Below are 10,508 nucleotides of genomic sequence, written 5' to 3' on the forward strand. Positions count from 1 at the left end.
CCTGCCCAGGAAAAGCAGCTTTGATCTCAATTGTTAATCACCTGCAAATTTGATGACGATGCGTTGCATTGCCTCCTGCAGGCCATTAATGATGCTCAATAGGACACACCCCGGCAACAAGTAGAGAACTGCAGGGGTCTATAAAATACAGCTGCCCTTTAACCAATCATCCATCCAGTGTTTCAGCCCTCTTCTAGCTGTCCATTCACCCATTCACCCAGTCCCTAATATCCTGTCTTGGATACAAGAGTCTTACGGGAGGCAGTGTTGGAAGCCTTGCTAAAGTCAAGGGAAACACATCCCTTGCTCACCCCTCATCCCCAGATCCAGTCATTTCATCACAGAAGGCAATCAGATTAGGCAAGCATGACTTAATCTTCTGAGCAGCTGTGGAAAGAAGTGGCAATACAAGACTGAAGCTACAGCAACTCTATTGATTAGAAAGAGCATTCCTAGGTGTATAGAGAAATCATGGTCAACCAGTGTCAAACAGAAACAGCTGTCCAGCAGAGCAGGAAGGAATACAAACCTCCTTAAAACAGCAAACCAATGTTTACCTCATTTGGAAATGGGTATCTAATTTAGCTCTCTGAATCAGCTGCTGTAGAGTATTCCCATGCACAAGTATCCAACACATTGATACAAAACCTAGTAAAGATTTAACTCTCAAAAGAGTTAAGTAAAGTATCTCATAAAAGTAACTGTGAGGCATTGAAGGAGTGCATGGGCAGTGTACTCTTGAAACACCAGCAGGACATGGTTCAGCCCAAGGGGCTGGTAGTATGTGGACCAGGCACCACCGGGGCACAGTAAGCAGTGTGTTTGAGCAGGAGCAGCAGGTTTGCTGGAAGTCTATAGTCACAGCAAATTTTAGACCCACTACTGACAGACCAGTGCTGTCTGACTCTGGACAAAAAGCATTTGCCAGTAGCAGTCTCAAGAAACACACCTTTCAGACATCGCCGAAAAGGTCTGTGTGCTTGAAGTCAACATACGTAATCTACAAACCAAATGCCAACCTAGGAGAGAGTTGATGAATACAGAAATTTTTCCCAGCGGATCCATCAGAACTGAGCTAAAATATAGTCCAGAGCCAGTGGTGTGTCAGTATTGTATAACTCAGACAACAATTACAAGACCTGTAAATCAAAGCCCTACCAAAAAAAGTAGAGCTGTGAATACAAAAGATTGTTCATAATCTCTTACCGACATATGAGGAAATTCTCAGTACAGGTAGAAACCTGCTTAAAGGCATCTAGACTCTGACTAATATTTTTTTTTAGAGAGAGAGATCCAAGAAGGTTAAAAAACATTTCATATTAGCTTGAAATTAATAGGTGGACTGAGAACCTACCAGTTCTATGCCAAAAATACAGGTCCACACAGAGAACAGAAGGGACTGCTGACGTTACCATACCCGCTCTTATGCCAAAGGCAGTATCAATTTGACATTGACTGGACAGTGACACATTGCTCTGAAACATCATCACTGATAACATCTCAGGACAGCACCGACAACAGCATGAAAAGAAACCCATCCCACACATCAGCACTGTTCTGACCATGATGCTGCAAAGAAAGCTGAAGAAAGCAAAGCTGCATTCTGGCTGCCTCTGGTACAGATCTGATTTAAATACAGTCACAATTCACATTAAAAGCTGGCCGTCATTAATACCAGGGCAACCGGAAGCAGCAGTTACAGCAGAAATGCAATATTAAGCAATTAAAGGCAATGCTATGATCAGGGCAAGTAGTTGAGCTTGGAGTGTAGAAGATGCAGCAGAACATCCTTCGGCTGAGTAAGTCTCTTCTAGTCCTTAGTGCTCAACAAGCAGCAGTCCCGGCCCGACTTGAAATGAACTTCCCAGGGCAGATCTGTGGCCGCACCATACCGAGCAGCATGAGGACGGTACTGGTTTATGGTCTTGTCTCAGACCAAGCTCCTCAGGTTTGTGATTCCTTTCTGACCATTTTGATCAGCAGGTGACATCCACCTCTGCCACCCTGGGCAGCAGCACTGCCTACAGGGAAGGGCTGCTGTTCAGAGACACAGGGGCTAAACCAGAGACTACGTATCGCCACCCTTTGGGACGTTGGCAGCTTCAAAAAAAGAGACAAGCATTCAAGACACAACCTAGGGAGGGACATTTCTCTTTACCGAGTAGCTCATAAATCTTTAAGACCAAAAGCCAGTTGTTTTCATTTTGTTAAGCAAAGAGGATCTAAGGATTGCAAGAGTCTCTTTTAGAAATAATAAGTGATCACAGAGTCAAATAAAGTGGCAGGAGAAACAAACAAATGCAGATCTAGGAATACAGCTTTTGATTTTTAAAAACTGAAAAAGCATAAATTTCAGACATAAAATTTGACAACTTTATTTAAAAAAAAAGGGTAAAAACTTTTCAAAAAAATTTTTTTAATCCAAAAGGTAAGGCAAGATTACACACTCATGGAATATTCAGAGTTCAAAGTGATCCACAAGGATTATCAAGTCCAACTCCTGGCCCTGCACAGGACTATCCCCAAGAGTCACACCATGTGCCTGACTGTATCATCCAAACACTTCTTGAACTGTCAGACTTGGTGCTGTGACCACTTTCCTGGGGAGCCTGTTCCCATACCCAATCATCTTCTGGGTGAAGAACCTTTTTCTAATATCCAATCTAAACCTCCCCTGACACAACTTCAGGCCATTTCCTCAGGACCTGTCACTGGTCACCACAGAGAAGAGATCAGTGCCTGCCCCTCCTCTTTCCCTCACAAGGAAGTTGTAACTGCAATGAGGTCTCCCCTCAGTGTCCTCTTCTCCAGACTGAACAGATCAAGTGACCTCAGCCACTCCTCGTACAACTTCCCCTTCAGGCCCTTCACCATCTTCGTTGCCCTCCTTTGGATGCTCTCCAAGAGCTTAATATCTTTCTTATATTGCAGTGCCCAAAACCGCACACAATATTCAAGGTGAGGCCGCACAAGTGCAGAGCAGAGCGGGACAATCCCCTCCCTCGCTCGGCTGGTGATGCTTTGTCTGATGCCCCCCAGGACACAGTTGGCCCTCCTGGCTGCCAGGGCACATATTCAACTTGCCATAGACCAAGACCCACAAGTCCCTTTCCATGGCAGTGCTTTCCACCATCTTGTTTTGATAACCTTTGCAAGGTCAAACAGGATATTCTCATACCTAAAAGGCAACAAGGAAAAATGAGGCAACATACAGATAACTAAATTTACCTATAACCCCAAAATCAGCCAATTCTCTGCATCAGTTTTCAGTGAGAACCATCAAGTCTTCATGGAGCAAAGGCAGAATGGCCACTGAAATGAAGCATGGTGTTGCACAACTCCATTTTGTAACTGGAAGGGCAACTGTGTTTGCACCCAAGGGAAGATGCTGATCACCAGCTCGGAAGTATCACTGCACAACTGCCCCAGGCCTCTCTTTCCTTAGCATCCAGTACTGGCCAGAGACAAGGTATCAGGCAATAGGGACCTTAATTCTGGTCCCAATAAGCTGCTCTTCAGTAACTTTGAAAGGATTGGCATATAAGGTTAGGTGGACTCATTTTACAGTGCATGTAACATCTTTGAAGATCACCGAGACTAATAAAAATGATTTATGCAAGACTAACTAGCCTGATCTCAAATGTATGTCGAAATTTAAAAGCACATAATGGTAATAATGTAGAAAGTGACCCAAAATACAGCTTGGGTTTATTAAATACTAAATCAGACCCTACTAAAGAGTCTTTCCTTATGACAGTCAGCAGATCAGGAGGCATTGGATATCTCTTCATATGCATCTTCTGGCAAAACAACTTCTTACTGGTTACAATGGGGAAAAAGTGAACCATTAAGACAGACAACAATATACAGTACTAACGTTCTTGCTAGTCATGTGAATTTTGATGTTATCATGCTGGTCAGAAAGAAATCAGAAGCCTGAGGAGCTCAGTGCAAAGCAAGACCAGATCCAGTAGGCTGAAAAGAGGCTCATGGGGCTCCTTCAAGCTTAAGGATCGCAGACAATATTTTCATTAATGACAAAACCAGTATTCTAAATAAATTTATCATCCCCTCTACCTTTATCATCCTCAATTCAGGATCAGTAATTCAGGTCTAGGTGGTGATCTTCATGGGTAGAGGTAAAAATAGGTTGCAGTAAACTCAATCACACAAAGATCAGGTCAAGCATCTAGAAACAAAAGCAAAGCATTTCACCTATGTGCTGTGAGCTTAGCAGTTGGAAGTGAAAAAGGGAGGGTGGAAGAGGAGTTATTCATTAGTAACTTTTTTTTATTAGTTATGAATCATGACTAATGAGACAACAATTATGCTTGAGACAATAAAAAAGATGCACCCTAGGGATTGTACTCAGATAAGTATTTCCTAAAAAGATAAAGTAGTGTTAATATTTCCCTCTAAAAAGGTACCTGGTGAGACTTCTGAAATAATTCAATTTTCAATTCATCTTCTTTGAATGTGGTCAATCGGGATGTGCAAAAGGGCAAAGACAGGTTAGTAGCTGGGTCAGAAAAATGCTCTACAGAAAAGCCTGACTCAGCCAAGAAGGAAGGCTGGGGAAAAGTTGGAGAACAGACAGGCACCCTCCAAGAGGCTCATAACAGCTCAGCAGACAGACAAGTGGGGATGCAGCACCTCCCTGTTTCTGGTTAGGCTTTTTTGCTTTGTTCTGTGCTCAGGTTTTTTTGGGGGTTTTTTGATTGGATCCATTCATACCAGGAACTAGTACATAGTTTTGCTTTAGAAGGAAGTGGATGCTTCATCTAGTCCTGCATTCATTACCATCATCTTTCTTTTATGCTTGGCCTGTCTTAGGGAAATTCTTCATTATTAGGCTGCGATGTTCTAAGAGATGCTTAGGATGAAAAATCAGTGAACTTCTGTGATACCTTATCTTAATATAAACTTCAAGTTATTATTATAATAACAAAATTAAGAGAGGTATATTTCGGTAAATAAAATAAGCAAGCCTGCACTTGTAGTGACTCCTGTTTACTGTAAGGAGGTAAGATGAATAAGCTTTTATGGAAAATGTGCTTGGACGCACCAGCTTTGGATGCACAACTCATGCATTAGTAATGTTTATGGACTGACTCATTACAAGCCAGTCTTTATGCACATCCCTTCTGGGAACATACAGGTTTGCAAACAATCAAAAACAGGATGTCCAATATACAGGAAAGTTTATTTTTTCACTAGTGTTCCATGAACTAGAACCTCTCTGAATTCAAACACATCCTTGGCCAGTGTTTGACACCCCAATATAATGACAGGACACAAAGTGAACAGCAAATGCTCTGGGCTCCTTATTTTTCAGCAGGCTTACTCCAGATCCTGAAAGGACCTAAACTCCAGGACATAGAGGCCTTATGTTTGGAATTATGGCAAAAATCTACCCAAATGATACCAGGCACCACTCTAAAGTGAAACCCAGAAGAATTTGAAAGAAACACCATGAACTCCTTGAATTGGCATTTCCCCATGAAAGCACCACTGGAAAGCATCCAGCTATTGCCCTGAAACAGGGTGTAAGGACATGCATATAGCAAAGTGTGAGGCAAGGTGGTGTGGGAAGACTGAGCACACAGGGAACTGTACAAAGGAAGGGCTAGTTAAACAAGTTTTGCAGGACTGGTTGTAGACCCACCCATGTACCAAAAAACCCACCAGAGTGCCAAAGTGGCTATTGAAACATCACGACCTGCATCGACCTAAGCTGCCGGCAGGAATTGCTGCCAGCATTATCAGCAGGCAGCGTGTGAAGTGTGACTTAGTGCCAACTAGGTCAGTACGGGCTACAAGACAAGTAGAGAAAGCCATAGGGTGTACACAGAACCTATAAGTGCATCTGCAGGACAAAACCTAAAGACAAAACCTCTGACAAGCAGACCTGAGCCCTGTTCCTACTACAGAGTACTGTAGTTGACCATCCTGCTACTTGCTTTCCTGTAGCTTTGCTCCAAGCTGACAGCCAGACAAAAGCCTTTGCCATGATCCTAGCTTCCAGGTGCCCGTCTGAGGTATGGCATGCAATCTCAGCAAGGAAGTTACAGCAAAGTTACAAAACCTGCATGACTACTTGAGGCAGTGGCTCAGGAAGAAGGGGAGTGGGAAGCAAGATAATGCTGTACAGATATGGCCGTTGCCAGTGCACAAGATGCCTGCTAAAACATGACTGCTTTTCAGTTGACACTGATGTATCTATTCAAATACATTTGAATGCTGCTTGCGAAAATTGTCATGTTGACAGGCACGGAGATTGAAATCAAGTATCTGGTATCCAAAGAAACCCAACCATAGGGCTCCAATTAAGGAATCTGTTGTCACAGTGGGTCAGAGCACAAGGCGGTGCGGTCTGATATCCTTTTCCAACATGAATCCTTTCAGGAAGGTAAGCAATTCCATTTCTGGCAAAACATCCCAGGTGCTTGAGATCAGAGGTTTAGAAGGAATTCCCAAGCCAGAGATTACATCTCACCACTTGCATCCAGTGCCAAGGATCATCCTAACCTCCCTGAATGTATTCAATCTCTTTTTGAACATGCTGATACTTTTGGCTTCCTCAATATCCCCCACTAGTCTAATTCCAGATGCACTTACATTTTGCATACTGAACTCTGGTATCTTCCTTTCATCCATTTCTAAAAGTCTGACTGATCATTTCATCAGGTCCTATCCCTACGCAATGCTGATTCCTCCTATCCTATACCACCTCGGCCAGAGTAATAGTTTCCTAAGGAAGTCATACAGCCTTTGGTCTTGTATGGAAGTAATTTCCATCTCTTTGGACCCTTTCACTGCTTCTCTCTATATTCTCTAGCTTTATTAGACCCTTTTCAGGGAGTGCAGACAGCATTCAAACCAAATGCATTTATGTAGCAGTACACCAATAATTTGTTATGTTCTCTTCCTTTCCCATTAATTAATAGCCTAATTAGGTCCTTCAGTACAAGGGTTTGGCAGACATTTTCAGGGAACTATCCATAATGCAGAAGAACCTTCCCCAAATACCACTCCAAAGCCCCTTGTGTTAGATGTATATTAAGATACCTTCCTCCCATGTGAATTTCTTCATGTTCTGGCAATATAGGCTTTACTTACTATGGAAGGCATATTTAGTAGTCTAATTTACAAGCTCCAACATGCTTGAAGACCAGTATCACATTTACTACCTTCCATTTCTGGGTTCCTAAGGCTAATTTAAAAATCCCACAGGACCTCTAGAACATCTATTGGAAACTCCTTTAGACTTCTGCAGTCAATACCACCTGGGCCCAGAGAGCTTTATCAACTGTCCTAAAAAGCTGCACATCAATTTCAAATTGTTCCTTAGACTTACCTTTAACAGAGCATGGCTCTTACACAAAAATTTCTGAGTTCCTCAGCTCTGAACGTTGATGCAGGCGACTTGGTTTTTCTGTCAATCTTCTCTTCCCAGAGAAGAAGCTAGAGCAGCAACAGAAGCATCCTCTAACTCAAGGTAAAATACATGACAAAAGCCAGGATTTCTTTGGATATTCATCTGCTCTCCCTAAAACCAATTCTTTGTTCACATTTGCATTGCCCAGCACACACTAGTTAATGTCTTTACATTTGCATTGCTGGACCTCTGCTAAGTCCCAAGATTAGACTAAAAGATTCAGGCAACCACTCACCTTTGAGTCAGGTACCCAAGTCCTGCTGAAGAGATAAGACTCCTGCTTGTCTCATTACTGAGGTCCCTTACTGACATTTTGGTCAGTGCTTCCTAGTGGATGGCTCAGGATTCCCTCCATCGCACAGCAGCTGCTGCAGTGCCCAGTGTTCCTCAGCCACCATGGAGGAGACTTCACGGCCTTCTGCTGCACAGAACTGCATGTCTGCATATCATGCCCATTGCATGAACATCCAAACACCACACGGATGACAAATTTTATGCCTGTTAAGAATATTTCGAAGTACGATGCCTCTCTGCAATAGCAGCATCAAGAGCTTTATCCCCCGCCAAGTCACTGAACACAAGCAGCGCTGTACGGGTTCATGGCACTGAACAGCTTTCTGCCAAACTCTGAACAGACAAGACAAGAAATGTAAAGAGATAAGACTCACAGAAATATTTTAGCCATGATTTGGCAGAGCTAGGTTCAGTTAGACTTGATCTTAAAGGTCCTAAATGATTCTATCCAAGATTAAAAAGGAAGCAAGAATCAACATAACTCCTTAAATATAGTTACTTCATTGTATTTTTAATTGGTTTTCAACAGCTAAATAAGATAGAGAAAAAACCTGAGACATAGACAGAGCATGTAACAATCAGCTATTCAAAGCTTACCTGCACTTATAACATAATTTGCATATTAAGTGGGTATAGAGACAAGGCAGAGATCCTTACAATACTGTAAGAGTTAAGACTAATGGACTGAGACTGTTTAATAACTGACCTATTCCTTGTGTTTATTCAGGGTTCAGAATAGTAGTACCACTATTCCACATTAAATTAGTCATATCTTTCATTGCAAAAGCTGCTTGGATTTTAGCAACTCATCTGATTAGAGCCAGCATGTTGGAATTGCATCACGTTTAGCTGTGGATATTCTACTTGCCAAAGGGAGGAATTGAGGTGAGAAGTCAGATTTTTATCTCAGGTTTCATTTCAGCAACTCCCATGAAAGTGTATGGGTAGGCTGTACAAAGACTCCTTCTGAGCCCATACAGGTGTACACCTCTATCTCCTATGAGTAAATCACACTGCATTGCCTGCTCCATTCTTTATGGCCTTTATCTTGCAAGATTTCTCTCTTAATTACTTTATGTGAAGCAGCAAGCAAACAAGGGCACACTATACCAGCTCCCTGACAAAGCTTCATGTTCTTGGCAGGTGGGCACAGATAACCAAACTGGGAGGAGATACATGCATCCAGCAAGAAGAGAATGCTTCTCTATTAGCTGAAACAGGATGTGTCTTAACCATAAGAGTGTCAAAGAGAGAAATATGATAAAGTAGTATTTGTTTTAGCCTTGCTGCTCAGAACTCACACAAGGCAATAAGAGCATAGACAACCAGAAGGGAGAAGCAAGCAGTTTTTAGTACTTAGTTGCCATAACTGGCATCTGCCAGGATTAGCCAGTGACCCTTGCTGAGGAGCTCAGGAGTAAGTTAGACTTCTAGGGGTGTACTAGAACTCAAGTTTACTTCAACTATTTATTTTTTAATTTGATACTTATCACCATTCCCAGAATCAGCTAACTGTTTAGCATGAAACCAATATCAGGAGCTTAAAGAAAGAACAAAAACACACAGGAGTGACCAAAACAGAGCAACAATTTGACCACTTTCCTTCAGACTAACTCATACACTGCTCTGCACTTTTGATTGTTTGGGATTTAACCATTTCCTTCCCGCCTAGCCACATGTTCAGCAGTAGGACCTTAGAGTTCCTTCCCCAAGGCTAGATAAAGCAGGAGTCTGACTCCTCCAGCACCATGAGGATAGATTTGTGCATAGATTTGTCTTGCTCCTTGGTCAAGTGTCCTAGAAGAGGCAGCAAGCAAGCAGCCTCCCTTTCTTATATTTGTCAAGAACTCAATTCTGGGTGTTGTCACACCAAGACAGGCTACAAGAGCAGAGTCTTCAAAACTTGAACTCCATTTAGTGTTTGAATTCCAACTAATCATACAGCTGGTCAGGCTGAATCACAGAATCACGGAATCATACAATGTCCTGTGTTGGAAGGGACCAACAAGGATCAAAATCCAACTCCTGGCCCTGCACAGACCAATCACCATGTGCCTGAGAACTTTGCCCAAATGCAACCTGAACTCAGGCTTGGTGCCATGACTGCTTCCCTGGGGAGCCTGTTCCAGCACTCAACCACCCTCTGGGTGAAGAACCTTATCCTAATATCCAACCTAAACCTCCCTTGACCCAGCTTGAGGTTATGTCCTCAGGTCCTGTCACTGGTCATGAGAGAGAAGGGATCAGTGCCTTCCCTTCCTCTTCCCTTCATGAGGAAGCTGGAGACTGAGTTATGCTATACCCATCCATAAATAAAAAAGCAAGTCACCCTTCTGCAGTTAGGTTTTTTTAGTGTCAGCTGAATTTACTTTTCTACTCTTCATGTAGCTGTGGTAACTCAATATTAGCTAATACAGTATTTTAGAGAGAGAGATATATACTCTAGTTTAGTCAGCCATCTTCCCTCCCATTTTATACAAAATGTCCTGAAACATGGCCTTGAGGGTGACAGTAATACACAATGGGCATTTTGTAACCTTGAGAAAGCTTCAGATAGCTACCTGTTACTTGACATTTAAGATGGTAGTTCTGGTATTTTCTGTTCTTTAAAGCTAATCACACATAGCTATTCTGTACTTCCCTTACGCTTTTCAGATCCAGGAGAATCTGAGAAGGGAGATGGATGTTTGTAAAGCAGAAAAAAACCCTGGAATAGATTGAAGACTGGTAAGTGGCAGCTGCCAACGTAGACAGACATCTTGTAGCATATCACTTA

General features: G+C 42.5%; 1 long non-coding RNA gene across 1 annotated transcript; it reads left to right on the forward strand.

The window, feature by feature from the left end:
• The first annotated feature begins 6,342 nt into the window (after positions 1-6,342).
• On the forward strand, positions 6,343-10,508 carry LOC135411914 (uncharacterized). Its single transcript, XR_010429383.1, has 3 exons — positions 6,343-6,409; positions 8,520-8,617; positions 10,388-10,508. It is a non-coding gene; the product is annotated as an uncharacterized LOC135411914 (long non-coding RNA).

The sequence above is a fragment of the Pseudopipra pipra genome, chromosome 3, assembly GCF_036250125.1.
Source record: "Pseudopipra pipra isolate bDixPip1 chromosome 3, bDixPip1.hap1, whole genome shotgun sequence".
Classification (NCBI taxonomy): Eukaryota; Metazoa; Chordata; class Aves; order Passeriformes; family Pipridae; genus Pseudopipra; species Pseudopipra pipra.